A 27,725-nucleotide genomic window follows, 5' to 3' on the forward strand; every position below is an offset into this window, starting at 1 on the left:
ACTGGCGAAAGAAAATGACAGAAGAGTCGCCACCGTGCGTTATTCATCCCAAAGGAGGGAAAGGAAACGCTCGAAGTAAACCTGAAAAAGGAAAGGACAAGACGGGATCTCACAACCAAATCTTGGGTTCGGGAGTCGGTTATGCGAAGGGAAGGTATTAGCACCCCTACGCATCCGTAGTACTCTACGGGATCCACTTTTGTAGTTCTTGTCTAAAGGGTGTGAGTTTACCTAATGTGTTTATTTACTAAAAAAAAAGGTTAAGAGAAATGACTCGCACGGATGTCGCATCCACTGCATACGTATCTCATCTGAATATGAGAATCAGAGTCTTCGTAGCTCGGCTGACCTATGGGTTGGGGGGATGTGTGCTCGCTAAGACATCGCGTCTTATGCCTACGTATCTCATCTGGAATGAGAATCAGAGAAAGCCGTAGTTCGGCTAACTACGGGGTTATGGATTGGGTTTTGGATGAACAACGTTACTACGCAATCTACCGGATGCTCGACCTTTGGAGACTTACTCGCCTGTAGTAGAAGGAGATAACATGTTGCTTTGGGTTTTAGGGTTTGTTCGCGTTGTAGGAACGCGCATGCAAAAAGGAAGCCCTAGGCGAAGGAACAGTGCTACCTTAATTGGCATGCAAACGGGAGACTATCTGAAGCCTCGTGTCCTATGGGGCAGCGATCACACCATACAAAACATGTATCTTAAAGTAAAATGCCACCAAGGGGCTCAAACATTGCCTCCTATCGAGGTCTTCCAGCTAAGAAAGCGATAAAGTACGAGAAAGGGAAAAAATTACCACACGGATAAAGATCCGAAGTTACAGCAATTAAAGAATTAGCAACCCTGAGATCTCTCCAGCTAGACCATCAAAGAAAATCAGTCAATACGAGTAATCAGAATAAACCTCCGCATGGTATCCCTGCAAGAGTATGTGAGTCCTCACAAAAACTCGACGAAAGGTTAGACAAACAAGATGAAATCTAAGGAAAACAATGCCATGGCAACACAAGACAGGTTAGAACAAACAGAACAAAGAAAAAATGAAAACTGTTGCTTCGCTACTGCATCGCCTGGAGAAAGCTTAGCGAAGCTTCGCTGCGTGCTTGCCTAGCGAAGCGGCTAGCGAGCGCCTGCGGGTTTTGAATTTCCCATCGATAACAGTACGAGACATGGTTATGGGTTCACAGATCTGGATCTGACACCTGAGGGTCGCAATCACAACAGAGCCCTACATATCACTATGGAGTGCAAAGGCGCAGTGTTGTCGCATGTGTTGGTTGATACTGGCTCTTCTTTGAACGTGTTGCCCAAGAAGGCTCTGATTAAGCTTGATATTGAAGGGGTTATCCTCACCCCAAGTGATCTTGTGGTCCGTGCTTTCGATGGATCCAAGCGATCTGTTTTCAGCGAAGTCACGTTGCCTATAAAGATCGGCCCAGAAGTGTTTGATATGGGGCTGGAGCAGTTTCGTCAACTCTCCATCAAAAGCTGAAATATGTGTGGAATGGTCAGGTTGTGACTGTGTGTGGCGAGGAGGACATTCTTGTGAGCCATTTATCCTCTTTCAAGTATGTGGAGATGGATGGCGAGATCCATGAAACTCTGTGCCAAGCTTTTGAGACTATTGATATTGAGAAGGTGGCTTGTGTTGAGCAGAAGAAACCAGGTGCCTCAATCGCATATTACAAGCAAGCTTTGGAGGTCGTTAACTCTGGTAACGCAGAAGGCTGGGGCAAGATGGTTGACATGCCCGTGAAGGAAGACAAATTTGGCATTGGTTATCAGCCTCTTCAGTTCGAGCAGGGTGTTCAGAAAGGGCCGTGTACCTTCACCAGCGCTGGATTGATGAATCATGGTGACGTCTTTGCAACCAGTAGTGAAGATGGTGACAGTGATTGTGACATGGACAACTGGGTGCGCTCGTGTGCTCCAGGGGAGATGGTCAACAATTGGACAGCCGAAAAAATAGTCCAAGTTACTCTTCAGACAGAGTAATTTTCTTTTGTTTTTCATTCTGCATAAAAACCCTACGTTCTGCCCGGGGCGTAGTGGTTCATTGTAGGGCCACATCATGTTTGAATTTTCGATGATTATCATTAATAAAGGACGTTTTGCAATCAAATTTGTGCTCACTGTCTTTCTGTTTTTCCTTTCATTTTTCAAAACAATAAAAATGGCAATGTTTTTTTGTTTTTGTGACTTTCTTGAATTCTTTTCTAAAATAAAGCATTAAACATCGTTCATGCAGAATCGATCTTGCGGATTCCACTAAAAACAGTTCTGTTATGGCTCAGTATGATTTCGATAATCCCATTTACCAAGTTGAAGAGGAGAGTGAAGAAGATTGTGAACTCCCCAAAGAATTGGTCAGACTATTGAAACAGGAGGAAATGGTCATCCAACCTCATCAGGAAGAGTTGGAAGTCATTAATCTTGGTACTGAGGACGCCAGGAAAGAGATCAAGATAGGGGCTGCTTTAGAAGAAAAGGTCAAGAGAGGGCTGATTGAAATGCTGCGAGAGTATGTGGAGATATTCGTATGGTCGTATCAAGATATGCCTGGGTTGGATACAGATATTGTGGTGCACAAGCTACCTCTCAAAGAAGATTGTCCCTCGGTAAAGCAGAAGCTTCGCAGAACTAGTCCTGATATGGCTGTCAAGATCAAAGAGGAAGTTCATAAGCAGTTAGATGCGGGTTTTCTGGCAGTTACCAATTATCCCCCCTGGGTGGCCAACATCGTACCCGTGCCGAAGAAGGATGGTAAAGTCAGGATGTGTGTCGATTACCAGGATTTAAACAGAGCCAGTCCGAAAGATGACTTCTCATAACCTCACATTGATGTATTGGTTGATAACACTGCTCAATCTTCGGTTTTCTCTTTCATGGATGGATTTTCTGGCTATAATCAGATCAAGATGGCGCCAGAAGACATGGAAAAGACGACATTCATTACACCTTGGGGCACGTTCTGCTATAGGGTCATGCCATTCGGGTTGAAGAATGTCGGTGCTACCTATCAGAGGGCTATGACGACTCTCTTTCATGACATGATGCACAAAGAAATTGAAGTGTACGTGGATGATATGATTGCGAAGTCTCAGACAGAAGAGGAGCACTTGGTAAGCTTGCAGAAGTTGTTTGAAAGGTTGAGAAAGTTCAAAGTGAGGCTGAATCCAAACAAGTGTATGTTTGGGGTGAGATCCGGGAAGCTGTTAGGCTTCATTGTCAGTGAGAAGGGGATTGAGGTTGATCCAACGAAAGTAAAAGCTATTCAAGAAATGCTTGAACCAAGAACGGAAAAGCAGGTCCGTGGGTTTTTAGGGAGACTGAACTACATTGCGCGGTTCATATCTCACCTAACAGCCATGTGCGAACCAACATTCAAATTGCTAAGAAAAGATCAAGCAATCAGGTGGAACAACGACTGTCAAAAAGCTTTTGATAAGATAAAAGAATATTTGCAGAAACCTCCAATCCTTATACCTCTAGTTCCTGGGAGGCCTCTGATAATGTACCTTTCAGTAACAGAGAAGTCGATGGGGTGTGTATTGGGACAGCATGACGAGTCTGGTCGAAAAGAGCATGCAATATATTACCTTAGCAAAAAGTTTACCAACTGTGAAACAAGATATTCACTGCTCGAGAAAACTTGTTGTGCTTTGGCATGGGCTGCTCGCCGACTAAGACAGTATATGCTGAACCATACTACCTTGTTGATTTCTAAGATGGACCCAGTGAAGTACATCTTTGAAAAGCCGGCTCTCACCGGGCGAGTGTCCCGTTGGCAGATGATTTTAACAGAGTATGATATCCAGTACACGTCTCAAAAGGCCATCAAGGGTAGTATTCTGTCTGATTACCTTGCTGAGCAACCGATTGATGATTATCAGCCGATGATGTTTGAATTCCCCGATGAAGACATCATGTACTTAAAGATGAAAGATTGTGAAGAGCCTCTTGTCGAGGAAGGACCGGATCCTGATGATAAGTGGACACTGATGTTTGATGGGGCGGTTAATGTGAATGGAAATGGTGTTGGGGCAGTACTCATCAATCCTAAAGGTGCACACATACCTTTTTCTGCCATATTGACTTTTGAAGTAACCAACAACGAGGCTGAGTATGAGGCTTGTATCATGGGGATTGAAGAAGCCATCGATCTAAGAATCAAAACTCTGAACATTTATGGAGATTCCGCTCTGGTGATTAACCAGGTCAATGGAGACTGGAATACTCATCAGCCGCATTTGATTCCTTATCGAGATTACACCAGAAGGATCCTGACTTTCTTCAAGATAGTGAAGTTGTATCATGTACCCCGCGATGAAAATCAGATGGCCGACGCCTTAGCCACTTTGTCTTCCATGATTAAAGTCCATTGGCATAATCACGTGCCACACATTGCTGTGAATCGACTCGAGAGGCATGCGTATGTGTTTGCAGCCGAGTCCGTTGTTTATGAGAAGCCGTGGTTCTTTGACATTAAGAATTTCCTCAAAAGCCAGGAGTATCCTGAAGGAGCGTCAAAGAATGACAAGAAGACGTTGAGAAGGCTAGCTGGAAGCTTTTATTTGAATCAGGATGATGTGTTGTACAAGAGGAACTTTGACATGGTTCTGCTCAGATGCGTGGATAGACACGAAGCAGACATGTTGATGCAGGAAGTACACGAGGGGTCTTTCGGTACCCATGCTGGTGGTCATGCAATTGCCAAAAGGTTGTTAAGAGCCGGTTATTACTGGATAACCATGGAATCCGATTGTTTCAAATACGCTCAAAAGTTCCATAAATGTCAGATCTATGCAGATAAGGTGCATGTACCACCAAACCCTCTGAATGTCATGAATTCTCCTTGGCCATTCGCGATGTGGGGCATCGATATGATTGGGAAGATTGAACCTACTGCTTCTAATGGGCATCGCTTCATCCTGGTCGCGATTGATTACTTTACCAAGTGGGTGGAAGCAGTTTCCTATGCCAATGTTACCAAGCAAGTGGTTGCCCGATTCATTAAGAAGGAGATTATTTGTCGTTATGGGGTCCCTGAGAGAATCATCACTGATAATGGTTCGAATATCAATAACAAGATAATGAAAGAGCTTTGCAAAGACTTCAAGATTGAACACCACAATTCTTCTCCTTACAGACCAAAGATGAATGGTGTTGTAGAGGCGACAAACAAGAACATTAAGAAGATTGTGCAGAAGATGGTCGTTACGTACAAGGATTGGTATGAGATGTTGCCTTTCGCCTTGCATGGGTACCGTACATCAGTACGTACGTCGACCGGGGCAACCCCTTACTCCCCTGTGTATGGTATGGAAGCAGTCCTACCTGTCGTAGTGGAGATTCCTTCTCTAAGAGTCTTGTTGGATGTCCAATTGGACGAAGCTGAATGGATTCGGACAAGGTTTAATGAGTTGAGCCTTATCAAAGAAAAGCGGTTAGCAGTCGTGTGCCATGGGCAACTATATCAGAGAAGGATGAAGAAGGCATTTGATCAGAAAGTGCGTCCTCGAAGCTATCAGACGGGTGATTTGGTTTTGAAGAGGATCCTTCCTCCCGGTACAGATAACAGGGGCAAGTGGACTCCGAATTACGAAGGTCCATATGTTGTTAAGAAGGTCTTTTCTGGTGGAGCCTTGATGCTTACAACTATGGATGGTGAAGATTTTCCGTCCCCTGTTAATTCAGATGTAGTCAAAAAATACTTCGCATAAATTGACCCGCTGGACGAAAAGAATAAAAGAGTCCAGGCAAAAAGGGGCGTCCCGGCGAACCAAAAAGAAAAAAAGGAAAGGTTCGGGCAAAAGTTAGGGATAAAGAATGAAAAATGTACACCCGGTAAGTCGAAAACCTGAAAAGGCGGCTTAGGCAAAAATGGGTATCCCGGTGGATTGAAAACCTGAAAAGGTGATCCAAGAAAAAGAGGGATTAAAGCGAAGACTACAGTCTGAGTTATTTGTACTCCATCGTGCTTCACTAAGGACATGACCGGTCCAATCATTCTTCTCAGAAAGCAAGGAATTTGGGGGAAATTGAGGATATACGAGTCATAACAGAATTGGAAAATAGTGGATGTCGTGTTCACATTGCCAATAGGATAGATTATTTCCTTTTTTGGTGCAATTACCTCTTCCTAGGAATTGCTTCCTGATGTATTTGCCTTTTCAGGCCCATTTTCAATCAATAAAAGTCGTTATTTAGTTAAATTGCTCTCTTGTTTTTATTTTACTGTTTTGTTTGCAAAAACGTCTGAATTTTTGATAAACATTGCATATAAAAAACATGAAGGCTAGACAATAACGTGCAGAAAGATAAAACATTTGAAAATCATTTTGAATGTTGAGTACACTTGGGTGTATTTTGTCCATACAATCCCCTGGGGCATGTATGTCTTGTTGTTTAGCATGTCACTATCTTTGATTGCTGGCTGAAGCAGATAAGCCACAGTTTGTTCAAAGATGCTTCAGCACTGTCCAGCAGTGTGAGGAGTTGGGTTGTCCAAAGCAAGTTCAGAACTTGATTCCCCAGCATATTCGAGATCAGTTTTCCCTCAGCGGCCGGGTCTGAAGGTTGTCCTTTCCCCAGCAAGTCTGAGGACTGTTAGTTCCCTAGAGGAGGTGTCTATGGGTAGGTTGTTCCTCAGCAGCCAGGTCTGAAGTGCGGTAATCCCCAGCAGGGTTGAGTTTGCAGTTCCCCCAGCCAGGTCTGGAGTTCGTTGTAATCCTTAGCAGGGTTGAGAATGTTATTTCCCCAGCAAGTCTGAAGGTTGTTGTTTCCCCAGCGGAGGTTTGTGTTCATAGTTTCTTCCCCAGCGAAGTCCCCAAGCGATCGGGTTCAGTGGAGGTCTTCCCCAGTGAGGATTATTCTATCCCCAGCAGCAGTGCTATTCCCCAGGAGAGTGGAGATTGGAGCGATATTGAGTTCCTCAGCAGAGTTCCTCGAGATCCCCAGTAGAGTCCCCGGAGGGGGATATTTTTTATATGCATTCATCATTTAGAAAAGCATAGTATATTGCATCACTAAATGCGTAGCATTTCCATGGTTATGGAGCATTACGCTATAAAATTCATGCATTAGCATTGCAAGCATAAGCTAGCCCCAAGCCGTGGTTACCATTCGAGGATTGGTTTAGCTGGCTGGTGAAGATGTTACTCTGATAAGCTTAGCATCGCGATGTTGGGTCATCTGGGTCGATTTCAGAATTGGTTTCCCCAACATGGTTGAGAGGTTGGTGTTTTCCCAACAAGTGACTCCCTAGTTGAGTGGGTTTCTCTGCCGTTCCGAGAATGTCAGATCAGCAAGTATCCCCAACAGTGCTATTCCCCACGGATTTGGGAGGCTGAATCAGGAATTGTGTGCTCAGCAGAGTGATCATTCGCTTTCCCAGCAGGAATTTCCTTCCCTTGCATCTTACAGGCTTGGATCGTATCCCCAGTAGAGGCGGATCGGTTTTCAACATCTGAATGGCACATTTGCAGTGGTTGCTCTTGACAGCATTCAGAATTGACAATCCCTAGAGAGGTTTATTTCCTCACCCGTCCGTGAAAGGAAAGCTTGACTCCCCAGCGTGGTCCCCGGTAAGTGTCTGCCTTGTTTTGACCTATGTAGATGTCATCCTTACGATACTGGTGAGTGTCGTGTTGATCCCCGTGTGGGTCCTTTCTTTTGGTGTCAGTAGACATCATCTTTCGATGTCGATAAACAATCGAGTCTCTTCTCATTCATCCGTTGATGTCTGGTCGTGATTTCTCTTCCCATTCATTCGTTGATGTCTGGTCGTGGTTTCTCTTCCCATTCATCCGTTGATGTCTGGTCGTGGTTCCTTTCTCCCCAGTCATCGGTAAGTGTCTGGTCATGTATCTTTTCGTTGATAAATATCAAAACTCCCCAGTAGAGTCGTCAGTGAGCATCTGGTCTTGTTTCAGTCGTAAACATCTTTTTCCTTCCAGTGAAAGCCGCCATCTGGTAAATGTGCCTCGCTTTCCTTAATATTCACGTATATCAAGCCTCCGTAGTGAAAGCCTCCATCTGGTAAATGTGCCTCGCTTTCCTTGATATCCGCGTATATCAAGCCTCCGCAGTGAAAGTCGCCATCTGGTAAATGTGCCTCGCTTTCCTTGATATCCACGTATATCAAGCCTCCGCAGTGAAAGTCGCCATCTGGTAAATGTGCCTTGCTTTCCTTGATATCCGCGTATATCAAGCCTCCGCAGTGAAAGTCGCCATCTGGTAAATGTGTCTCGCTTTCCTTGATATCCGCGTATATCAAGTCGACTGTTTTGAAGCCGTCATCGGTAAATGGCCCCGCTTTCCTTGATATCAGTGCATATCAAGTCGACTATTTTGAAGCCGCCATCGGTAAATGGCCCCGCTTTCCTTGATATCAGTGTATATCAAGTCTCCCCAGTTGAAGCCGCCATCGGTAAATGAGCCTCGCTTCCTTCGATTCATCCCCCGCAGAGTGCAAATTCTACGGTTCTTTTGGTATTCAATCCCTGTTTACCTTGAATGTCTGACAGCCGTTACTCTCATCCATCCAGGTTCCCAGTTGATTGAATAGGGGCAGCTGTAGCACCTCAAATTTTCACCCCCACTCATGCATTCATTTCATTTTTTTAGGTCATTTATCATTCCATATTGCATTGCATCTTGGCATTACCACTTTTCATCAAGAGATTCCTCAGTGCAAAAGAGCAAGTTTTTTCTTGAGATGAAGGCCAAATGAGTATTCTAGAGAGCTTATATGAATCAAGGTTCATTTTGAAGCAACCTTACCAAGTGGTAGAGGCCCAAATTCATTAGTGCATTGCCAGGTCATCTGAGGCCCATACAAGTCAACTGTGCAGTCAACTGAGGGCTATGAGGTGGGGAATTGGTTTGAGACACTTCATTCATGTCCAAAATAGGTTTATTCATCATGTCAAACATCTACCTTGAAGATTTTGAAGTCAGATCAAAAGTTTCCCAAAATGGAAAGTGACCTGTAATTTCAAGTTTCCAAAAATGGCAAGTTTTTGGACCACATTCAACTTGACTTTCCAACATCAAAGAAGCTTCAAATGAAATTTTTTTCAACATGAAAGTTGAATATCTTTCTCTCCCCTTTCCAAAAAGTCCAAGATCATGAGCATCTGATGAATGGTTGAGGAGACATGGTCAAATGATTGTCAAGTGTGCATGGAGCTTCAAAATGCCATATCTTTTGATTCAAAACTCCAAATTGAGTCACTCTTTTTGCAAATTGCATATCATGACCAATATTTTCCAAATCCATCATTGCATTGCATGAAATAATATCACATGATCATTTGGCCATGCATGAGCATTTTGGAGGGAAAATTGGCAATTTAAATTTGGTGCATTACATGAGCTAAATTCCAATCCAATTGTGTTCATGAACTGATTTCAAGTGAAAATACACCTCCACATGGTACTGTTCACGTCCATTTTACCATGCATAAGGTGCACTTACCAATTTTGCATCACACCTCTTTTCTCATTAACTTTCCATTAGCCAAGCTTAATTTGGATTAGCATGGTAATTAACATGTCATATATAAAGCTAATCATAACAGAATTTCTCAGTCTTACACATTCTAGATCTAGATTTTGGTTTTCCCTCCATTTTTGCTCTCAATTGAAACTTCAAAATTCTCCACATAGCACATGAATTTTATGACATAATCGTGTTCAGCGAGTGTTATTGATGAAGGATCAAGCTCTGGATTGAAGATTTTGGCCAAGATTCGTGCACATCAAGCTCAAGAACATGAAAATGGAAGTTGCAATTTGATCAAGATCCAAGCCATTTCAAGCATCAATTCGTGCCTAAAGCTTCAATATACAAGTGAAGGAGAAGATCTAGACGTTGCTAGACTCTTGAATCCCCTGTTTTCATCCACTGCTCTTCAAGAAGGTTGGATTTCGATCATCATAATTCTTCGTTTTATTGCCATCATTGTGTAGAACTTTCGATGCTGATAACACTGATGCTTTTAGATTTTGATTTGGTGAAATATTGCATGAGTTATGTTGACTGGAAGTTTTATGGTTGAAAATGTTTCTCTTCGATTCGCTTTTGTTAGGAAGAATTAGGCCTAGAAAATGTTAGATTCGTGTTCTACATGGAATAAGCTTTCGATTGATGTATCATATGCTATTTTCTGGGAAAAAAATTGTGATGAACATCACTGTAGCGCCACCGGTTGCAACGAGGAAGACGGTGGAAACCACCGTCAACCATCGCGCCTAGGGTTTCTTGGTTCGCGCTTCAGTTTTTACTGTAGAAGCGCCCATAGCCTTGCCTTCGCCTGTTCGATCCCGTGTGTAGGCATTTGATTTTCCAATTATTTCCTTCATTAAACCAAAACGACAGTGTTTTGATGAGGCGCTATGAACCTCCATTCGATTCCTGGCCACAGCAATTCCAATTTATTTTTCCTGAGCGCCTCTATTTTCTTGCTACATGGTTCGATCCCTGCCTCCATCATATTTTCAAATTAATCAAGCCATTTTTTCTCATGTATGATTCATATTATTCATTATATTTTCATCAAACTTTCAAAAATCATAATAAATAGTATATTAATCTAAATCACTTCAATTTTTTGCTACATGTTCATTTGAATGTCTTTTCTTTTGTGATGTGAATTTATGGATTTGTGCCTTGCTGGAATTTTGAATATGCTTAGTTATTTGAACATGTGTGCAAGTGTGATATGTTGTACCAATTCTTTTGTGAAATGATCATTAATTATCCAAATGCCTTGAAATTTGGTGTGCTGAATCCTAACATGTTGCATGATGTTTGAGCTTTTGTTTGGCATTTTTAGCATTTTCCATCTCTGTTTTAGACACATGAATGTATGGTGTGACAATTTGTGTCACACATTTGGATGATGCTTTTGTTCATTTTCATTGACATGCCATTTGATCTCTTCTGATTCCAATTTTTTGCATGATGCTTGTGTTTAACATGTTGAGCTTGTATATAAATTTTCCTGACCATTGAATGTGTTTCTGATTTAATGTGCATTTTCTCGTTTGTATGCCCAATTGTTGATCTCATTGTATGCCTTTGCCTTAGCATGATCATTAGATGGATTTTCTTTAGGATTTAGCTTTGGTCCTTTTTAGGACATGTTCTTACTTGAATAAATGTGCTTCATATTGAATATTGGCTGCTGTTTTGACTTTTTGCTTTGCCTTTGACCCTAGTCTTGGTACTAGTGGTTTGTACTCACCTTTTGAGCTTTGTATTTCAGGTTCAAGCAATTAACTCTAATGGTTGATATGATCTCACTTCATGAGATGCAAATTACATTGTCCACTAACCTTGATTGTGTTGTAGGTATTTGGGTGGTGAACTCACTTGAGTTGTTTGCACATAGGACTTGTATTGTGTATATTTTGAGGAACCACTGTTGATTGTCTGTTTGATTTGTCTGAATACCATATTGACTTGTTTGATTTTCTTACAGGTACTTTAGTCGCTCTTAGCTCATTGCTTGAGCTTTGCTTTGCTTGTGGTTGGTTTACCACCTAGGTAATCATTCTCTAACTCCATGTAGTCTGGAAGCCCTGTCGTTTCTTTTGGCAGGCATTTGGCTGAAGTCCTCCTTAAGAGGCAATGACAGTGATTGTTTACTTTTGTGCTAAAGACCTCCTTGTCGAGGCATGTTACTTAAGTCCTCCTAAGTGAAGAGGCAATTGACAGATAGAAGGGACTAGCAGTCAGTCCCCTGTTAATTGTTGAGTCGTTCATTATGCTTGCACTACGTGCTGAGGCTCTTGAACCTAACCCAAGATCCTTGTATATAGAGTCAGTCAAGTGGAGTAGGGTCCCTCATTCTGGATCCCCACGTTTTCATTGATTGAAGCTCACCTAGGCCCAGGTTAAGTGCTATGAGGTCTTATCCTCATTACCTTTCATCTGCTCACCCTGACGGTCAATGTCAGTGGTTAAGAGCCCTTAGATACCCTTCCAGTCGGCTTATTTGTCGAGGTTGATATGACCCCTTGACTAAAGCCTTACCCTTGAATGTTTGAGCCCCCTTGTTGGTGTGTTTACTTCATGTTATGTTTTTGTGTGGTGTGATTGTATCCCCATAGGATTGCTAGACTTCGTATAGTCTCTCGTTTGCATGACAATTAAGGTAGCACGTTTCCTTCGTCTAGGACTTCCTTTCTTGCGTGAGCATCCTAAAACACAAACAAACATTATCTTCTCTTAAGGACACGTTGACTCCTTCTACTACAGGTGAGTAAGTCTCCAAAGGCCGAGCATCCGGTAGATTGCGTAGTAACGTTGTTCACCTAAAAAACACAAAACAAACAGAAATAGTTTAGCCGAACTACGGTAACTCTGATTCTCATGTTAAGATGAGATACGTAGGCCCAGAACGCGACATCATGCCGAGTCCGCTTTCTCCGTCTTCTTTCATCCTGTTTATTAATCCAGTGTGTGTGCATTCTTTGAGCAGTTATTCAGCAACCTTATTCTATTCTTTTTTAGCGTGGATCCCGTCGAGTACGACGAACGTGAGGGGTGCTAATACCTTCCCCTTGCGTAACCGACTCCCGATCCTAGCAATCTCTGGTCGTAAGACCATTCCTTTCCTTTCTAGGTTTACTTCGAGCGTTTCCTTTCCCTCCTTTGGGATAAATAACGCACGGTGGCGGCTCTGTGTCTTTTCCCGCCGGTTGTTTTTCGCGTATGCGACATGGACCAATGGTCGAAGAAGATGAATGGAAGTATGATTGTGCTAATGAACCAATGCTATCAAGCCACATGGAATCGAGAGTCAAATGGCTGATCAGGAATGCATGTGGATCCAAGAATAAAATAAGGTATACGATCACATGGCCACCTGATTAACGAAATTGGTCACCATTATTATCAACCAAGGGATTAGGATTTGAAGGATTGATCCACCTCAAATTACTGATGAACCCTAGTATCCCCTAGGTGTAAGCGCAAGGCCATGAATACAGGTCACGTGTCGCCTCTTGTTGAACCATGCTTATTCAAATGAAATGAATGGATGGATATAATATGCAAATGTTTGGGATTAGTGACCTATATGATCAATGTTAATGGTAGGGCAAATTTTTGGGTATGAAAATAGGTACAAAATACAAATTAATAATTTGCTCAATGAGCTACAACATGATCGGCCTGAAGCCTCCGAAATACAACTCTACAGACAGAGACAAATGAAATACAACCCAAGGGGTATCATATGGAAATATAACATCATAAGCATCTTCCATCAGCTTGGGCAGATCTTCTAATGTGTGAAAAGAAAACTGAGCCAAACGAGCATGCCTATCATTCCAGTATTGCGCATCCTTGATGAGGCTACACAACAATGTATGGTTAGGACCATCCAAAAGATCCTGCAAGAAAGAGTCCTTCTAGTCTAAAAGGACTTGAAGATGGCGACTCTTCCTCTCCCACTGAGTGACCTCTTTGTCGAGCTGCTTGGTACTTTCAAAATTCTTGTGAGCTTGACCCTTCAGCTCCCAAATTTCTTCGAACCTCTTGTCCAAGTCAGACTGATGCTGAGACAGAGAAACTTCTAGTTTCTTAACCCGATTTCGCTCTTCTTTCAGTTCTTTCTAGTAAGTCTCTACCTGGCTTTGTAATTTCTTGAGCTGATCCTGACAGTTGATCTCTGTTTTGTAAACTTTGTATTGTGCTATGGCGAGTTTCTTCTTCTTCACATAAAAGCTTTCGTAAGTACCCTTTAAAGCGTCATATATTTTCCTTCTTTTGTGTTGTTCTTTCTGAATCTCTTTGGCGGTCTTGACTGCTCGGTCCCTTTTATGGTTGAGATTAAACTTCAAGTTCTCTTTCTCCAAGGCGAGCTTACCGATGTTAGATCGGAGATCAGCGTTCTCCTTTTCTAACACTTTGATAATCCCCTTGATTTTGTCAACCTCTGAAATAGGAACAACAATAGGCTCAACAGGTCTGACGGTCATGGAAGGTTCAGACGAAAACGACAACAAAAATTATTTAACCCTCTCCTTAACCCACTAATGTAGGCTTCCTTCGCAATACAGTTCTTTTTTCCCAACTCGACCCTTCCGTGACGATGGATCTCTCCCCATGATCGGATAATACTCTTCTGGAACTCTGAGTTATCAATCCCTTCATACAAAACAAACTCCTCTAGTTGCTCGGGATCTGGTTTGTCTAACATCGGGTAACCTAATTGGCATAGCGCCATCCTTGGATTATAGTTAATCCCACCATTTGTACCTAGAAGGGGTACATTGGGGAAATTACCATAATAGAGGATGTTCTTGACGTAGCCATAAACTCTAGAATACCAGGATATGTCTTCAGCTGTGAGGGACATGATCCTTTGAGACCATTTCAGATTTCCCTCATTGTCAACAAAAGGACCCTTGTTGGGTAGATGCGAAATAAACCATCTATACAACAGGGGGTACAACATACGACGGTTCCCTTCTTCTTCTCATTCCTTACGTGGATGGAATAATATGTGACAGCAAGAAGAGTAGGAACAAGGTTCTTGTCCATGAAGAGATAGATAGCAGCCAAGTCAACAAAGTCTTCCATATTCGGGAACAACACAATCCCATATATGATCAAAGTAAAAATAGTGTTGAAGGCATCCCAACTTTCATCTTTATCCAAGTTAACAGCCTTGTCAATCAGAAAATTCACGGCAAAACCATGGGTCCCACCCTTAGGTTTAAGATTAAGTTCCACTTGTTTCTTCCCTATGTGAAGGACTTCAGCTAGATGTTGAGACTTAGGAAGCTCCTTCGTACGGACAAACAGAACTTGATCCTGAATCTCAATCCCCAAAATATGTGAATACTCCTCCAAAGTTGGAGCTAACTGGTAATCCTGGAATGTGAAGCATCTAAATGGAGGGTCGTGGAACTGCACCAGAATGTGAAGAGTTGTAGTATTGGCTTCAGTGTTAAGCATACCTAGGAGGTCCCCATAGGCCTTCTTGAATTTATCTTTATTGTTAAAAACCAAACGAGCTCCCAATCCTCTCAAAGTCTTCAAAGGAGTTTCCACAAACTTGTAGCTACAAACGCCTCTTCTGGTAGGATCCATTCTCTACTGGTCGCTCAAACAAAGACTCATCTCTTGAATTCCCTGGAAATGTACATGCAAAAATTAATTTCAAAATGATGTCATGATATGCAAGCATCATAGATTCAACCGTTCTGTATAATCTGGAGATTCTGAATAATCTGGCCATATCACATGACATTAGATCAAAGGTCCGACACGATCTAGAAAATTTGGGTAACATTAGTATAGGATCAATAATTTGATATGATATGAGAAATCTAAATAATAACCTATCCATGTAACTCAATATAGGATAAAAGGTCCAACATATATAAGAGATCAATGGTATGAATGGTCTTGGGTTCCTGCAGAAAAACCCAATAGGCCTCTCACAGGTGTGTATTAGTCCTCAAAGGTGGTCTCTAAAAGGTCTCACAGAGTCATCGACTTAAATGAAAATACCCTTCCGTAGTGAATTCTCACAGGACAAAAGTATCGCCAAGTAAATCTAGTCTGGGTGTGGCTCTCGTGACAACCCAATGCGCAAACACATAGGCCGACATGACTATCCACGAATTTATCATGTGTGTATACTCAAGCTCGGGTGTAGAGCTTCTCTCATATAGTATCATCCCATCCCAACAGATAATATGGCAGATAATATTCAGAATATAACAGCATATGATCATTTAAAGTAATAAATTAATGCAATAAATAACATAAATAAAGCGAGTAAAGCAATAAATATAAACACCAAAACACACAAATAAAGCAAACAAAATTGGGCTCAACTTGCTTAGAAAAAGTCCCCAGCAGAGTCGCCAGCTGAAGCTACGCAAATTATACCCGAGTGCATCGCACGTTAAAAGATACAACAGAGTAGCCATTAAACTTTATTTATTCCCGAAAGAAAGGGAAAGCATCGATAAAACCCGGGGGGGAAGAGAAAAGGGTAAGGAAGTCGGTTATGCAAGGGGAAGGTATAAACACCCCTAACATCCATGGTACTCCATGGGAACCGTTTTAAATGTTCTTTGCAAGAATAAGTGTTATTATCTGAAGACTACTCGCGAAAGGGGAAACGGGGGGTTAATAGATAAGTGTGCTCGCCAAGGATTTAGGCCCTCGTTCCTATGTATCTCATTCATGCAATGAGGAAATAATAGCTCCGTAGTTTGTGGAACAAAGACGAATATGCTAGTTGTTTTTAGTGGACAATATTAACATTCATGTTCTATTATTAACTAGCTTGTATGCTCGAGCATGGGAGATTTAAGCGTATGTCTATTTGCGGTAGAATGGATGAACTCAGATTGCACTCTAGCATTTAAACATTGCCTGCTCACACATGGAGGCTTAAGCATCATTCACGGTAGAACAAAAGTAATACGTCCTTTCTGAAAAGGTTTTAAACTGAAAATGAAGCCCAAAGGCAAAACTGAGTTTGATGGGGTGAGTTTGCTTTTATTCTGAAATGATAGTCATGATTTGAATCATACTAAAGTCGATGAATAGAGATGAATATAGTGAGAAACTGGGTCATTTGTCCCGCACCCAAAGATATTCAAAATGGGGGTAGGAATTCTCCATTCCCCTTCCTTCTCCATTGCTTAATGCTCGTATCGTACAATCCTAACCGTAGGGTTAACTGTTTTTTGAGTTTGTTTACAAAATGGTTTTAGTCTTACTGGGAGAACATAAGGATAGAAAAGAAACCCTGGGAGGTTGAAGTCTGATCTTCACGTCTATGTAGAAAGACTTATCAATTATTCGATTTAAATTTCACTAAAGTCTATGAATAAAGGTGAATACAGTGAGCACTTGGGTCATTCATCCCGTACCCAAAGATATTCAGAATGGGGGTAGGAATTCTCCAGTCCCATTCCTTCTCTATTACTTAAGGCTCTTGGTGCGCAGTTTACATCATTATCGATGAGTGTTGAATTTGACTTTCCTTGCAGCTTCCTGTGATGGAGGGTTCTCTTTGAATGATGAAGAGGCTTTACAATTAACTTAAATCAAATTGTGCTAAAGCCTATGAATAGAGATGAGTACAGTGAGCAACTGGATCATTTGTCCCGTACCCAAAGATATTCAGAATGGGGGTAGGAATTCTCCAGTTCCATTCCTTATTTATTACTTAAGACTCATGGCACACAACTTGGCTCATGATCGACAAGTATTGAATTTGACCTTTGTAGTGCTTGAATAGTAGTCATATCTTGTACTGATTTGAATTCTTCAACTCTTGATCTTGATTGAAGTTGGAGGTCCAATATCCAGTACATCTTGATTACAAGGACTTGCTTTATCAAGTGATCAAGGTACTTTTGATCACTTGACTAAGCTTGAGGAATTAAGCACAACCAAAGGATTTAGTCGATCAAAGCGTACTTTGATCAACTTAATCAATTGAGAAAAAGTTAGTTGAAAATTAATACAACTACCTAAAGGGTTAGTTGATCAATTAGAATATCTCTACAAGTCCTAAATTAGGGGAGCATGCAAATTAAGTTATTTTTAAACCTAGGGGCAAAAGAGTCATTATTCACAAATCGGTTAATATTGAATTAATTTCTTGAAGTGAAAATCTTAATGAAAATCAATTAAATCTAGTCAAATCTAATGTTCTAATATTCTAAAAGATTAAACTAGTTTCCTAAAATCAATTTTAATATCTAATTGAACTATTAAATTAATTAATTCTAAAATCTAATAACTTCTAATTTTTAACAAAATCTAATTAACCTAAAAAACTAATTAAAACTAAAATCATAATAAATCTAACCTAATTCTAAAAACTAATACAAAAAGAATAAAATGCCCTAAAAAAGTGAGAATGGGTCTGGTCCTGAAATGGGGTGCCAATATGGTTCTGGCGTATGGACCAATAGGTGAAAGCCCAATCGAAATAGAGCCTGTGGGCGGGGGTTGCGCAGGGAACATCATATAGTGTCCAACAAGAGAAAGTTTTACCTTATACCCCTACATTTATCCTTCCACCCCTACATTTTATAAAAAATACCAATTTTATCCTTATATATTTTTAATTAATTTATTATTTTATTTTTTAAATATTTTTAAAATTTTATTTTTGTGTACCGGAAGACTTTACAAAAGAGTTCCGGTAGTCATTTTTCAAGAATTTTTTTATGTACCGGAAGACTTTACAAAAGAGTTCCGGTAGTCATTTTTCAAATTTTTTTTAACATTTTTTTTTGTGTACCGGAAGACTTTGCAAAAGAGTTCCGGTAGTCAAATTTTATGTACCGGAAGACTTTACAAAAGAGTTCCGGTAGTCATTTTCAAATATTTTTTAAACATTTTTTTGTGTACTAGAAGACTTTGCAAAATAGTTCTGGTAGTCAATTTTTGTGAACCGGAAGACTTTGCAAAAGAGTTCCGGTACTCATTTTTCAAATATTTTTTGACTTTTTTTTTGTATACCGGAAGACTTTGTAAAAGAGTTCCGGTAGTCAATTTTTGTGTACCGGAACTCTTTTGTAAAGTCTTCCGGTACATAAAAAAGTTTAAAAAATGCGTGAAAAATGACTACCGGAATTCTTTTACAAAGTCTTCCGGTATGTAAAATAAAATTTAAAAAATATTTAAATAATAAAATAATAAATTATTTAAAAATATATAAGGATAAATTTGGTATTTTTTATAAAATGCACGGATATAAGTATAAAGGTAAGGGTATATGGTAAAATTTTCACAACAAGATTGGCTAAATCCCACTGCAACAAGGCCCAGACGGATATGTACAGCATGCCAAAAATGAAAAAAAGGATATGATGGAAATGTGTGGCGTTGAGTCAGCAGAGAAAAGGCATTAATATGATCTTTAATGAGTAAAAGTTATTTAAGGCACGTGTAAAGTATTGGAATGCAAATGTTCAAATTCAAAATGGAAGAAAGTGTCTCATCTCTTACTCAACACCGTTTCTGTTTCTCCCTCCGTCGTGCAGGAGGCTGTCTCCGGCGGCGGAGGCGCCTCTCCACTTGAATAAATAACATCAAACTAACCGAAATCATGCGAGGAGTCTGAATCCACCAATGAATTTTTCTAATTCCTTATGAACTATTCGAGTCGAAACAAAAGTTGACGAACCTTAAACACCTAATTCTTTAAATCAGGTGCTCCAATGGAGTAATCAAAGTCCCCATAGTTAGGGGTTTGATCCTTATTCCCGAAAACTGCACCATGGTATTAATAGTGATGGTGAATATACAGTGAAAGAGAACGTACCGACGAAGACCGGTGTGGGGCGAACTCGAAGCACCACAGGGATGATGAAGACGACCGCGACGGACCAACTCTGTTCAGGTATCTCTTGAATATGTGAATTCTTCATTCCTCCACATTCTCCCTTGTTCTTCTGCAATCTCTGTAGAACGGAGTTCTGCCTGTGTGTGAGTGTTTTGAGGAGAGCTAAAATGTGGAAAGAGATAGGATTGAAGGTGTGATGAGTGTGAGAATCTGAGTCTTTTTTTTCTTCATTGGGTGTAGAGTGAAAAAATGAATAATGAAGATGGTGGAGGTTGATCTGAATATATAGGGAGGAGTGAGTTAACAGAATGCTGACTCTGTTCATTCAGATTGTTTCACTTGATTCAAGTTGGTTAGAGGTTACATAACAGTGTTAGAATTAGTTAGAAGTGAAAAGGAGAGTTATATTTGAGTTGTTGAAATCTGTTAGTGACAGTTAGGACCGTTAGTTATATCGATTTTGTTAGACCTATCATATTGAGAGGTTAATGAAATTGGATATAAATGGATGCTAAGCCTTATTTCTTTTATACTGCCCCTGTTAGTTGTTTACAGATGAGTCGTACGATAAAGAAGCTTTACTAGCTGCATTTGTTGTACTGAACTGACTGCATTGTTGGCTTTGTTATGCAGGTTAAAGATTGGTGAATAGTTGAATTTTGGACATTGTCGCGGGTTCTCGAGTTAGAGTGAACTGGTGGTTCAAGAGGTTAATTTCGGTTCTGCCTTTGGTTAGAAACAATTATGACTTAGGTTGCATTCCATTAGAAAAAGATTGAACTTGGTGTGTAAGTTGAATTGGAGCTGTTGTTATAATTTCTGCTTTTGTCAGTATTATTGATTCATTGTTGAAGTTATCTTGAGAAGTATTGTTGCACGCCTCCGTTTGGATTTCTTCTCCTTCTGTTATCGGCTTCTTAGAATCGATTTTTTTTGTGAAGTTTTGTCAGCATTTTCGGGTTCCCTTTTCTCTGTTTTTGTGTGATCGAGATGATGGGTTTGGTTCTATTATGGAAATCAAAGAGGTTCTAAGTTGGCTAGATGGTTATCAGTTTGTTATGGGAATTTCTGTTAGAGGGAAAGGAAGTTAGTTTGTGCGTTGTGAGGTTTTTTCCGGTTATGAATTGTTACTTTGCAGTTGGTTTCTTTTTTAAGTTAGAAATCTCGAATTAGATTGCTGCATAATTGGTGATGGTTGTGAAATGGTTGCTTATGAAGTATGAAATTAGATGGTTATCAAACTTGTGAATGATTTGCTCATGAAGCTATTATTTGTAACTGTTGCAGGTTAAATATATACGGACTGATTATGTTTGGCTTGATTTTGTTGTGTAGGTTGAAACGCATTTCGTAGATGAATGCCATTTCAGACTGGTTGGGAATGTGAGCTACAAATTAAAGTCTACATTCCAAAACATGTTATGGACTTGGGGATTGTAGAGCTATGTTTCCCATGATTTCAAAGATGCCAGGAAAGGGGACACCGCGTACGACTTAAAACCAGTGATCTCATGAGATATCACTCTGTCACTTGAAGGTAGAAGGTTATCAAGTCGTTGCCATGCAATTTTACTGATTTCCTTTTGGTTTGCAGGGCCAATTATGTATCATCTTCAACACTAGCAACAAAGTAAAGTCGCGTTCTCTGTTGTCCAAAAATAACTCAGAGGTATTCATCCTTGTTAAGAAGTTTTTGAAACATAAACCTGTTTTGTCGGAGACTTGATGCTCTTAGCCTTCACGCTCTCAACCAGAACTTTCTTTGTAGCAACAACTTTCTTCCTTGGTGTTGTCTTTACAGATGTCTTAGCAACCTTCGTCGACTTCACCTCAGACTTCGGCTTCACAACTGCCTTGGGCTTGACAACAACTTTCTCCTTGGCAACAATAGGCTTAGTCTTAGCCGTGGCAGTTCTGGGCTTGATTGTGGGTTTTTTGTGGGCTTCGCAACTACCGCTTTGACCTTGCAGCGACCTTTGGTTTGGTAACAGCTTTGTCTTTAGGCTTAGTAACTGATTTAGCCTAAGCATGGCCTTGGAAACTGTCTTTGTTTGTTGCAGAATTCATATGCCAATGTTGCAGGATGGACTATAGCGACGATACTCAATGTATGATGGATTAGCAGACCGGTTGGTTTGTTGGCTTGGTATTGTCACTTAGGCATGTCATTTGAATGGTTGGTCCATGTTGTAATGTGGTTTGGATTGGTAATGAATTGGTATGATATGATTTTAATGGATATGAATATTGGATATTGATTAGTTATATAGATATTGAAAATGAATATTGGAATTGGATATGGAATATGAATTGGTTTTTGGTAAATGGATATAAGGTTTTGGTAAATGGACATTGGGTTGATTTTTGGTAAATGGATGTTGGATTGATTTTTGGTAAATAAAATTGGGTTAACTAAATGGGCTTAAGAATCTGAATTTTAACATGGCCCATTAGTTGAATAAAAAAAATTCTAATAATTAATATAGAACGTTAAAATTAATTTGAAATAAAAAAAATCAATGTTCTCTAAAACTAATTTGCTAAACAAAATGATGTAATACTTTCCCCGAAATTAAGCTAATTCTCAAAAGTATATTTGAATCTTCAGAGTCAATTTTGAATTAAAGTCAAATTTGAACTTCAAAAAATCAATTTTAAACTTCTAGAATTAATTTGCATTTCCAAAATCAATTTGAAAAAGGACGAAATGATTATGGGTACTTAGGCTAAACGGGACGATCAAGTATGGTTCCACACGGAAATTTAAACAATGCCAAATCCAAATTCGGACACATGTCATGAACCATATATCATACAATGGATGACATATCCAGAATCAGAGACTATTATAATATGCACCACAATGGATGAATGACCCTGATTGAAAATGGAATATGGTCAAAGGAAATGAATGGAAGAATGAATGTACTAATGAATCAATGCAACAAGACATATGGAATCAAGAATCAAATGGATGATTGGAATGATTAACACTATGAAACCATATTCCTCTAGTGAACTTAATGAATGACATGATGCAAATCATAATGACCAAACAATCCTTCCCATGAGCCAGGGTTTCACAATCCTCAAACCAAACCAACAATTTTAGGCATATCTGATCAAGGTTTTAAGCAAGCACCAAATAATGAGGCTCACAACCTTTATGAACCAACAATCTAGGGTTCTATATGGATTGAACCCCAAAATTCAAGCTCCAAGGCGCCAAACAACTATCACCCAAGGTTTTGATTAATCACCAATCCAAAAGTCTACCAAGCAAGGCATTTGAACACCTATTACCTCTGATTAGGGTTGTAAACCAAGCACAAAGCTCCACCAACAACTTCTCAGACCATGGGCCCCCAATTAGGGTTTAGAAGCCTAATTCATGCACGGGAGTCAAGAAATAAGATCCCTCAATGATGAGCAATACCATAATCTTCAAACCAGAACCCTGGTTTCTACTAACCATGCACCTTGTATCTATGATACTTCTTAGAAAATGTTAATCATGAATGATTGATGAATATGAATGAGACATGAATGAGTTTAGGTGGACCCCAAGTCATAGGTTAGATGAAAATAAAAAAAGATAGGGCAAATTTTGGGGTATGACAGTTATCACAATTCTTTTCATCTCCCACCACTAGTTCTTTGAACTACAGAGCTCTAAATTCCTCATTGCACTATGAGGATACGTAGGCATGAGGGCCCCAATCCTCACCGAGCACTTTATATATTTCCTTTCTTTCCCTCATTCTTTTGCGAGTAATCTTTAGATATAACACTTATTCGAGCAAGAACAATAAAAACGGTTCCCATGGAATACCATGGATGTTAGGGGTGCTAATATCTTCCCCTTACATAACCGACTTCCTTACCCAGCATATCTCTTTCCCTCATGTTTTATCGATGTTTTCCCTTTCCTTCGGGAATAAATAAAGTTTGATGGCGACTCTGTTTTATGTTCGAGCGCGCGATACGTTCGGGTATATTACCGCTATCTTCAGCTGGCGACTCTATTGGGGAACTCTGCTTCTTGGAGTATTTCCTAGTCTCTAAAAGGAGTCAATCCTAATTTTGATTGCTTTCTTAGCTTTCTTAGGGTGTTTATCTTTTCGTTTTACTCACTTTATCATTATATTCATTTGCTTTATATTATGGATATTATTTGTTATGCTCCTTGTTGGGTTGGGATAGATTACATGTGAGAAAAGCTCTATACCCGAGGTTGAGTACAGACATAGGATATCAATGTGACTAGAGTCGTGTTTGACCTCTGTGGAGTTATTTTTCAATCATGGTTGACACGAGACGTCACACCTAGAGTAGATCCTTTGGGGAGCATCATTGTCCGACGAGTCAGTCGTCTAAGGCAATGGTACCTCAAAATGGGTCATTGACTCTAGGAACCTTTTAGGATCAACCTTTGAGGATAGTACACACATGTGATGGGGATATGAGTTTTTCTACAGGAAACCATAGACTCTACATACCTTTATTATCATGGATGTCTGACCTTTGATCCTGCATCGGGAAATATACATAGATTATCCAAATTATTTGTGTTGTTAACCTATTTTATTGCATTAATGTACATATGTCGGAGCTTGGAACTTGGGTTGCTATACCATCAAAGCTTTGAATCTATGGATGTTGCTTAACTATTTGCATTCCATCCCTAACATGTGCATTCATTCATTTGCAATTCATGCATGTTAACCAGAAAGCTCACCTTATCCATTCCTTTGTTAGAAAGACAACAATTCACCGACACCAATCATCGAAGAACCACGAAAAATGGTAAAAGCATTGACATAGCTGACATGGTCCTGGGGCTACTCTTGGATAGCATGACAATAGACTTCCAAAATTAGGTTGTGATTGGTGAGCAAGTTGAGGACAATCTGAAGAAGGATAACAAACAGAAGGTGGCCGCGGGCATTCTACCACTTCCTCCTCAAGAATAATGTTTACTGCCACATCAGAGGCATTCCCAAAGAAATCAGAATATGAAGTAGAAGCAAATCAACAAAGGAAACAACGATCAAGAAAGGATACTTCCTCACTATGATCTGATTCCTACAGCTTATTCACATTTTCTATCTATACTGGTTAATGTTAGGGCAATTATAGGTAAATAGATCGAACCTGCTAAGTTTCCCTACATTCGTAAGCATGACCCTCATACCACATGTAGATACTATTGTACCCCTAAATTTGCCCTCCCCTTTCTCACCTATGTATCTAATCACTTGATCAGGAGATGACTTGCATACATCCATAACTCATCCACATGCATCATTCCTCATGGATTCAGAGGAAACTTGGGCCCATGAAGCTAGGGCTCATACAGATATCAAATTCCAAAGGTATGGGTTGATCACATCATCAACATAGCATGTGAAACCCTAATGAGGGTGGTGAAGGTTTGATTTCAACAAAGTTGTGACCAAACAACCTAGGGCCTTCAAAACCCTAATTTCTCAAGGCAGGATCTCTTGGAGCTTCCCTAGGCCTCATCTTGGTCTCCAAAGCCCTAATCAGGAGATGGTAATCAGATGAACTTGGTGGCTTGATTATGTATTCATTGTCAATTTTCTTGACCTAACCTTTCTTGGAGAATTTGTCTTAGTTCAAAGTCAACGGTGTTATTCATTTGGTTGTGGACACATCTTTGATCCTGGTCATCTGAACAATCAAACCCCCTGTGTTTCAAGCCACTTGCTGGTCATGCCATTGGTTCATGGACACTTTGTCAAAACCCTAGCCTTTTGGTCTCATTTGATGGCTTTGTTCATGTACATTATTAGTCAAGTTATTTTTCAAAAGTCCAACATCCAAGTCATAAAACAAGACAACTTGAAAACTAATTTCAAATCATTTTTCAAACCATTTCAATCCATTCCACTTCATTTTAAAGCATCACATTTGATTCTAGACAAAAAAATACAAATCTTGGCATTTTGACCAATTGTTGACTTTGGTCAACGGTTGACTTTTTGGTCAACTTTGACCAAAGTCAACCCAAATTCCCCAAACCCTAATTTTCACCACAATCATCAATCCATTGTCCACTTACAAGAAAAATGCAAACACAATTGAAATTTGACCATTTGTTGACTTTTGTCAACAGTTGACTTTTTGGTCAACTTTGACCAAAGTCAACCCTAGGTCCTTGGTCATCCCTAATCACTAAATGACTAGTCCTAACTCTCATTTCATTCTCCATGTCCATGTTGACTTTGATTTAACCATTTGAATTTGAATTTCTTCACTTTGGTGCCAACATGCTTGGTCATGTCTTAAACACTTGAATTTCTTGCTTTAACAACTAACCTTCACCCTGCTGCATAGACCCTGCATTCACCATAAAAAAGACACCCTAATCACATGGTAAAACATGATATATGCATGGTTAATTCGACAAGGCAATGCACATGAATGTTGGTTTTGCACTCACTTTGACACACCTTGCAATCGTGGTACTGCAGCAGCCAAATCAAAGCATGAATCCCATAAGAACATGACATGATGACTGAAATTGGAAAAATGGTGTGAGCTAGGCCATGTGAAACAATGCCTCACCTGCATCAAGTCCTGCAATGACCAACCATTAGCCTAACCAAGTCTAACTTGACCAGCTACAATACAAAGCTGCAGCAAACACCACAAACCTTGGCCTAAATCAATGCAACAACCAACAACATGTACACAACTTCATTATGTGCCAAGGCAGACCACAGTTGAGACAACATGACTACCATACCATGGGCAGACCAAGCCACCACATAGGACTTCAACCTAGCAGCTAACACAACCAATACCTACAGTACACACAGTACATTGCCAACTCAAAGCCATTTGCTCTGTTGTACCTTGCTGCAATGCCAAACCTGCACAAGCTCAAAACCGGAAGTAAGAACAAATCAGTGCATAAATGATGCAGGCTAAGTGCAAACACATATCCTATCAGTCCACACCATGAGATGTACCTCAATATGGATGTAATCATGATTTGCACAACAACAATGCCACTCTGAACCTACAAACCACAACCTACCTTGGTCCAAAAACTCTTGCACCTCAGTATGCCTATATCGGGGAACCCTACGTCCCATTTGGAGTTCATTATGGTCATACTCCTAATCAAATAGTCCATCCTGGCTTGGTGCATTCTGCTCATATGTTCCCACCAATGGCTACTCCTCAGATTCATTCTCAGTTGCAAGCACCTTTGGTACCCATGCCATGCTGCTCATTCCCATATAGTGTTACGTCCCAGTACCAACAACCTTCTCATGTTCAAACACTAAAAAGTCATCAAACTACGCCACGTAACCATCAAGGGCGGAGGCAAACCAGACATTATGACAAGAAACATCCTCAACGTGATCAGATCGCTATGACGTATGCTCAGTTCCTACCTTACCTTGTCCAGCAAGGACTCATTGTGCCCAGAGATATTCCACCTGCCATTTTCCCGTATCATGCCGAGCATAATCCTAATGCCTTGTGCGCCTACCATGTCGGGCATATATGACATTCTACCGAGAATTATTGGCCTCTTAAAGCTAGGGTACAAGAACTTATGGATCAGAAGGTTCTGACTTTCACTGAAGAAAGGTCTAATGTCAAGACCGAGGAAGGTGAGTGCAGTCATTGATGTAGAATGGTCAAAGTTGAGGTTGCATCTGCAGAAGAGAGATGAGGCAAATAATGCCAGCAATTATGTTGTCTTTCAATATTTCCATCTGTAATATTTTCGTGATTGTCAATGTATTGTTCAATTGTGAACTTGTTTGTTTTTGAGTAATAATCATAATGAAATAAACATGCATGTTTTGAATAAATCCATTCGTGTTGACTCATATTTTATTTATCAGTATTAAACTGTTGCTCAAGTAAAACCAAAAGAGAATGATGCAATAAAAATGCGCAAGATCATTGCTTGTATGCTTTTGAATAAAACTGTTCTTATGATGTAAGGCATTGTTCAAATCCCTAAACACCGAAGATATAAGGAAGTTAATCCCTACTCAACCCCTTTGGGACTTGAAGTAGGAGTTTTCTTTCTTCAACACATAAAACCCTCATGTTTAACTAGGGGCAGGGTAGTCTTCAGTTAGTTTGGACTTGCATTCAAATTTCAGAAGGAGAATACTCCATCAAGTGGTCAATCATATCATATCCCTCTCAAGAGGATGGAATCACAAACTCAGAATGGTTATCCCTTACCAACAAAAGGAGTGAAATAGTCACAAACCTTGCAATAAACCAAACAAGCATAATATCACATGATTTGCTCTAATAAAAAAGAAAAGATGAAATAAAAAAAATCAAAACCAAATGAAAAGTCCGCTAAG

At 40.1% G+C, this 27,725-nt stretch overlaps 1 long non-coding RNA gene across 1 annotated transcript; it reads left to right on the forward strand.

The window, feature by feature from the left end:
* Positions 1-18,854: 18,854 nt before the first annotated feature.
* Positions 18,855-21,621, forward strand: LOC127085111 (uncharacterized). The gene is made up of 3 exons (XR_007788941.1): positions 18,855-19,413; positions 19,990-20,065; positions 20,692-21,621. It is a non-coding gene; the product is annotated as an uncharacterized LOC127085111 (long non-coding RNA).
* The last annotated feature ends 6,104 nt before the right edge of the window (positions 21,622-27,725 follow it).

The sequence above is a fragment of the Lathyrus oleraceus genome, chromosome 5, assembly GCF_024323335.1.
Source record: "Lathyrus oleraceus cultivar Zhongwan6 chromosome 5, CAAS_Psat_ZW6_1.0, whole genome shotgun sequence".
Taxonomy (NCBI): Eukaryota; Viridiplantae; Streptophyta; class Magnoliopsida; order Fabales; family Fabaceae; genus Lathyrus; species Lathyrus oleraceus.